Genomic DNA, 7,288 nt, shown 5'->3' with positions numbered 1-7,288 from the left:
CACCAGTCTCCACCCTTAATTACCTTGTTTCATCCAATTTTGCAACTTAACTATTGCCACCATATCTAATTCCAGAGATTTGTAGTCCATAGAACATTATCTTACAATATTTTAAAAGTCAAACATTTCTGTTTGATTCAGACACAACATACTTTGATCTTTCTCGAAGATAACCCACATTTTTTTTCAAGTTACTTGATGACTCATTTTATATTTCTCTATAAAGTTGTCCAAATTCAATATTCTATTAACTCCCTTAAAGTCACTATTTTTAAGCATTGAAACCATTGAGACTATGTGCATGAACTTTATCATTTCCCAGAATCCCTTTAAATTTTCATGTAACTATCCCATTTAAATGTTTTAGAATACCAGGGCATGTGAGTCTTAATATAATTTTTTGTCATGATATGCTTAAGTGTACCCAGGCTCAGTGGTTTTGAGATTCCTGACACTCACCACAATTGATATTACCACAGTACTTCCCCAACACTGAAATGTGTTATTGATGAATGGCTTGATGGGTTGAGGGTGCTTCATCCATCACTGTATTGTGACATTAAAATTCTGTAAGTAGGTTCACCTTCAGTGTCTCCAATTTCTAAAAAAAAAACAAACAAACTCGATCCATTCCACGTCAAGCAGAATGGGCCAATTAGCATTAAGCTAGGACAGATTCAGAAAGAATGGGGTGTAAACTCCTGTATGTAAATTTATATCACCCATCTGTCCCCCTCCTTGAAGGGAGGAAAAGCCCTCCAATTTGTTAAATTTGTCTTTCCGAAACTTCTCACACGGCAGGAGTTGCAATTTAAAATTTACCCAAGTTCAAACACAATATGGAGCCAATTCCAAAAGGTAAATTTTCACCAAGCTTTACAAACCAAATTTTTGATTCAACATTTCACAGGTTTTTGCTTTACACAACCACTAATGGTTTCTTAAAAGGACATTACATTAACCATACATGCATCGCACAGATACAGGCACACAACACATTTTCAAATCACCAGACATCCCCAAAATACAAACTAAAACTATCCCCAGATCTCGAGCTCCAGGGAACAAAAGGATACAAATTGTATGAGACGACAATTAGCAACCAACAAACAAAGGTGCATTCAAACCAGACAACAAAGAGTTAACACATCTTCTGTATTCATGAAAGTATTTTGATGACATTTTAAAGCCATTGTGCAATTATTTCCATCATTGCTCATTTAGAAATGTATGGGCTTGATTTTTGTACAGAATGTGGCCTTCCATCGATTTGTACTGTGTTTCTCAGAATAGAGACCTTTCTTAAGCAAGAAGCACTGGTGCCAGATTGAATCACTTCTAATAATGCAGTTCGTGCCTCTTCTACATTCACAACAGATTTGGTAGTAAACTTGTCAGCTTTTGGAAAATCTGGAGGACGAGCAGGAGGAGGAGGAGCACAAGATGCAGTGGCTAGTTGTCTTATTTGATAATATTCTCTTATATCCTGCAGCTCTTGTCTGCTTCAGTTTTGTAATTCTACCGTGTGCTCCAGTTGATGCCAAAGGTACAGAGTGTTCATTCTCTGCTGCAAAAAATGAATCCTTTTTAAGGTTACCATTTATCACTGCATCAGAAATCTTTTCAAGCTGTTCCTGTCCCCGATTGGATAGCTTCTTCTAGAAAACTGTGTAAGCACTCACCTTTCTGTACAGGCTTCTGAACAATAGGTTTGAATTTCTTGACAGGTCCAAACATGTTGGTATTGGGTTTGATATTGAAGAAATCTGTGTGAAAGGAAGGTGAAGGTTCTGACTGTGTCACAAATACTGTTTCAGTAACTGGAGAGGATGTAGTACATATTGTGGGCAGATTTGAGGCACATAACCTTATTTCATAGCATTAACATGACTTTTAACAGAATCTGAAAATAAAGGTGAAATTGGATTGATCGCAAAGATCACAGATGCGTTAACTGACTGATCACACGGACCACTGAAAATCACGACACCTTTCTTAAAAGGTGAATGTATTTTACTTTGCAGAATCTGCCAATTTGCAGTGGGACATTGCTTGTCAGTAGGAAAGGCATACACATGTTTAATGAATGAATTCTGATTTAGAACAGCTTTAGCTTCCTTATGGAATACCAGTTTTTCGACATTTTCTGTGTTGGAGTGGAGTGCAAACCCTATCTTCTGTTGGTTTTCCTTTCCTCCCTTCATATCTGATTTGATCTCTCTTATTTCCTTATGCTTCAGAGAGCAGTGCATTCTCCACATATTGTACATGGCACCCCATAGGTATTCTGTCTATTTTACTCTTGCTTTCAGTAATGCCGTGGATATTTCCCTGCTGGTTGTGTTTTGTTTCACCTTCGAACCCACCCCATCTCCAACTTGTTGTCCCTGATTGTCGCTTGCTCAGGTGGGTCTCACTCTTTGCATACCAGCCTCCACATCCTCTAACTGTGCTAACAATAAACATACCTGTCCCTAGACTGGCCCTGATAGAGGTAACAGGGCACCTCTCATCCAGCCCAGATCACTTCGCATAAGCCGCCTCCTCATTCCGGCTGTGAAAGCTTCCTGGTCTGGATTCTAAAACTATGGAGAATACATACCTACTTGTGTAGCCAAATCCCTCAAATCATAGAATCCCTACAGTGTGGAAACTGGCCCTTCGGCCCAACAAGTCCACGCTGACCCTTGGAGCATCCCACCCAGACCCATCCCCTTATAACCTACCTAAGGTACACATCCCTGAACACTACAGGCAATTTAGCATGGCCAATCCACCTAGCCTGCACATCTTTGGACTGTGGGAGGAAACTGGAGCACCTGGAGGAAACCCACACAGACGCAGGGAGAATGTGCAAACTCCACACAGACAGTCATATGAGGGTGGAATTGAACCCAGGTCCCTGGCACTGTGAGGCAGCAGTGCTAACCACTGATCCACCGTGCCACCCTATATATGTTATATACCTAATGGTATACTCTCCTTCATTTTTCACCATCACCTTCCCAGTCTATTAGGGAAGGGTACTTGTTTCCTACTGCTAGTGTCAATGCATTCCACAATGATCCAGTTTGCCCAATGTTACTAAAGACGCTATTCACATGTGGATCAACACTTAGTACTCCCAGAGTCCCTGACTCTGTGGCACTCAGCAGGGTCTAGGCCCGAAACGTCAGCTTTCCTGCTCCTCTGATGCTGCTTGGCCTGCTGTGTTCATCCAGTTCCACACCTTGTTATCATAGAGTAATCTCTCACTGCTCTCAAATTTTGTGGGTTCTGTCCTCCTACCTGTTTTGCCTTATTCATTATTAGGGGTCGTGCTATTAGTCCCTTCTCTGAGGATGGCCCAAGAGGTGGAGCATCCTCTTCTCCATCTGTCCATTCATACTCTGAATCAGATGAATACCAAATGCCCCTATTCCAATGGTCGGGGTTCCATTGTGACGTTAATAACACGTGCACTTTATAAAAACCGAAAGAACTGTGGATGCTGTAAACCAGGAACAAAAACAGAAGTTGCTGGAATAGCTCAGCAGGTCTGGCAGCATCTGTGAAGAAAAAAACAGAGTTAACATTTCGGGTCCGGTTCTGAGGAAGGGTCAGTGTGGAGCTGGATGAACACAGCAGGCCAGGCAGCATCAGAGGAGCAGGAAAGCTGACATTTTGGGTCGGGACCCTTCTTCAGAAATGGGGGAGGGAGAAGGAAGCGCAAATAAATAGAGAGGAGGCGTGGGGCTGGGGAAGGTAGGTGGGATGGTGATAGGTGAGTGCAAGTAGTGATTGGTGGGGATTGGTCCATGAGATTGGTCACCTTCCTGCAAGAGCACGATCCCTACTCACAATTCCTCCGCCTCTGCCACGTCTGCTCCCAAGCTGGGGCGTTCCACTCCCGAACATCCCAGATGTCCTCCTATTTCAAGGACCGTAACTTCCCCCCTTCAGTGCTCGAAAATGCTCTTGACCGCATCTCTTGCGTTTCCTCTGCCCTCACATTCCCTCCCCGCAACAAGAACAAAGACAGAATTCCCTTTGTCCTCACATATCACCCCACCAACCTTCGGATTCAACATTTCATTCTCTGCCACTTCCGCCACCTGCAATCTGACTCCACAACCAAGGGTATATTTCCCTCCCCACCCTAATCTGCCTTCCGTTGGGACCGCTCTCTCCATGACTCCCTCGTCCGCTCCACACTTCCCACTCGCCCCACCACCCCTGGCACTTTTCCCTGCAACCACAGGAAGTGCTACACCTGCCCCTACACCTCCCCCCTCACCTCCATCCAAGGAACCAAAAAAAACCTTCCACATCAGACAGATGTTCACCTGCACATCCGCCAAAGTAGTCTACTGCATCTGCTGTTCCCGATGTGGCCTCCTCTACATCGGTGAGACCAAGCGGAGGCTTGGAGACTGCTTTGTGGAACACCTGTGCTCAGTTCACGACAAACGACAACACCTTCCAGTTGCGAACCACTTCAACTCCCCCTCCCACTTCCTGGACGACATGTCCATACTGGGCCTCCTCCAATGTCACAACGATGCCACCCAGAAACTGGAGGAGCAGCACCTCATATTCCGCCTTGGAGCCTACAGCCCAATGGTCTCATGGTGGACTTTGCTAGTTTCAAAATCTCCTCATCCCTGGCCTCATCCCATGACCAAACCTCCCTCTCATCCCCGCCTGCTTGACCTAACACAACCTGTCCATCTTCTCTCCCGCCTATCTGCTTCTCCCACCTCACTGACCAATCCCCACCACTACCTACCTGTACTCATCTATCACCATCCCACCTACCTTCCCCAGCCCCACCCCTCCTCTCTCTATTTATTTCTGAGCTCCCTTCCCCTTCCCCCATTTCTGAAGAAGGGTCCCGACTCGAAAAGTTAGCTTTCCTGCTCCTCTGATGCTGCCTGGCCTGCTATGTTCATCCAGCTCCACACTGTGTTATCTCTGACTCTAGCATTGGCAGTTCTTACTGTCTCTTCTTTTCCAGCAACTTCTGTTTTTGTTCCTGATTTGCAGCATCCGCAGTTCTTTCGGTTTTTATTTAACGCACTGCCACATCTCTTCCAGGCATGCCCACCTTGAAGAAGTTCTGCTCCTCTCTCCGACGCGATTTCCATTCCAATCTTCCTTCTTGCCCACCAACATTAATTTCACTGTCACTCCTGGTGTTTGACCAGGTATTTGCTAAAACTCGTTTCCATAGCCATATCACATTCCTCAGTGGCTGCCTGCGGCTCAGACTCACTTCACGTGGATTCCGACTGAAGTTTCAACCCTCATGTTTTGAATCTTCCCAGGATCACAGACATCTCTGTGATATTCAATGTTCCATGGCTCTCGCCGCATCCTGAGATCCACACTCAGTGCCATGAGGCGTCACATGCACACTCTCAACCTTTCTCTCCAACAGCATTGCAACGTGCTGGCTCAGGGCTGCACCACTCCGCAGTTCCACTTCATCCTCCGGCTCATTCGTCGTGCTAACAAGAAACTTTTTCTTTACCTTTCAGGCATTAAGGCCCACAAGATGCAACAACTCAGAGATACCCATGGCCCTCTGGAACCTACCTCTCCTCCCCTTCCCTCTGACTCCATCCCCTCTCCCAACCCCCCCACCTCCTGATATTCACCATCCCTCCTAACCTTCCGCTGTCCGATGCTGAACACTCTGTACTCAGCATCGGCCTCAGCTTTATCCCTTTGCGACCGACCATAATGAATTTCAGGCACGGCATGACACCGAACTCTTCTTCTACTGTCTTTGCCTCTGTGCCCATTTCTTTGGACAAGAGTCCTCTCCCTGTCCCACAGACCCCTTTGCCCAGTTCCAACACTCTCCCTCCACCTGGTCCCCTCTGTCTGGCCTTTTACCCGCACTTGATCTGTTCATTGAGAACTGTCAATGTGATATTTGTCGCCTCACCAAACCCAACCTATCTTCCTTCGAACAGACTGCACTCTGTGCACTTAGTTCTAACCCTGACTTTGTTATGAAGCTTGCCGATAAGGGTGGTGCTGTTGTAGTCTGGCATACTGACCTCTACATTGCAGAGGCTGAGCACCAGTTCTCAGATACCTCCTCCTATCTTCCCCTGGACCATGGCCCCACCATGACGCATCAGGCCATTGTATCCATTATGGTTACTGATCTTATTTCATCTGGTGATGTCCTCCCGCCACCACTGCTTCCAAGCTAATAGTCCCCCAATCCCACACAGCTCGTTTCTACCTCCTTCCAAAATCCACAAACAGGACTGTGCAGGCAAGCCCATTGTTTCAGCCTGCTCGTGCCCCACAGAACTCACCTCTTCCTACAACTTCTGAGGAAGGGTCACCGGACCTGAAACGTTAACTCTGATTCTTTTCTTCACAGATGCTGCCAGACCTGCTGAGCTTTTCCAGCAACTTCTGTTTTTGAATACGTGCACTTTGACCAGGTCAAATTTCCAATTGTGCCGTTTTACTCTCTTTTTCTGTTGTGCCGTCACCAGATGGCACAATGTCTGGCCCTGTTTTTCCTCCGCTTTCTCAGCTGTCCCCTGTACTGTCTTAACTGTTTCTGTTAGGATAATGTTACACTGTTCTACTGCCACCAATGCAGCCGCATGCTGCCTGTTTTTGGCCCAGAACTCTTCTGATTCCTTACTTGTAGAACGCATAGCTGTTAACAATATCCATCCCATTTGCGGTACGCTGTCCTTGTTTTTGAGGAAGCCTGCCTCCCGCAAGCACTTGTCTATGGCAGCCTGAATGAAAAACTCTCCTTACTCTCTTATTCTGGTTGTAACTGTGCCCCCCATTCTTGTGGGGGTGCTAATCATGCTAACAAGTTAGCTACGAACCCAAATCCCGAGACTGCCGCATTCCATCCTGGAATACGGAATGTCTCCAAAGCATCAGGTTGCCTTTCCTTTTGCCTAAATATTTTCCCGAATTCCATCCTCATTGCTAAAAAACGTCTGGGATCACAGAGGGTGTCCAAGAAGTTCTTTTTGGATTTTGGTTAAATGTAGTTGAGAGAAGGCTTGTCTAACAGCAATTTGCTTAAATATAAATGTTTATTAAGCAATAATAAATTATTATAGTGGTAATAATAAATAAATAATGAATGGAAGAGAAAAGGCAAAAAAAAAGTCTCAGACACTTCCAGAAAAAACAATAAGTCTCACGTCCTCCTGCCCGTCGGGGGCCCCTCGACTGATGGCTGGTCTGGAGGCTTAAGTTCATTCCTGGCACCATTCACAATTCCAAGCTGAGGCAAAGTCCAGCAATTTGGAAT

Source organism: Rhincodon typus, chromosome 9 (assembly GCF_021869965.1).
Source record: "Rhincodon typus isolate 14 chromosome 9, sRhiTyp1.1, whole genome shotgun sequence".
Lineage (NCBI taxonomy): Eukaryota > Metazoa > Chordata > Chondrichthyes > Orectolobiformes > Rhincodontidae > Rhincodon > Rhincodon typus.
The sequence above is the reverse complement of the archived record's forward strand: the minus strand, read 5'-3'. Positions refer to the sequence as shown.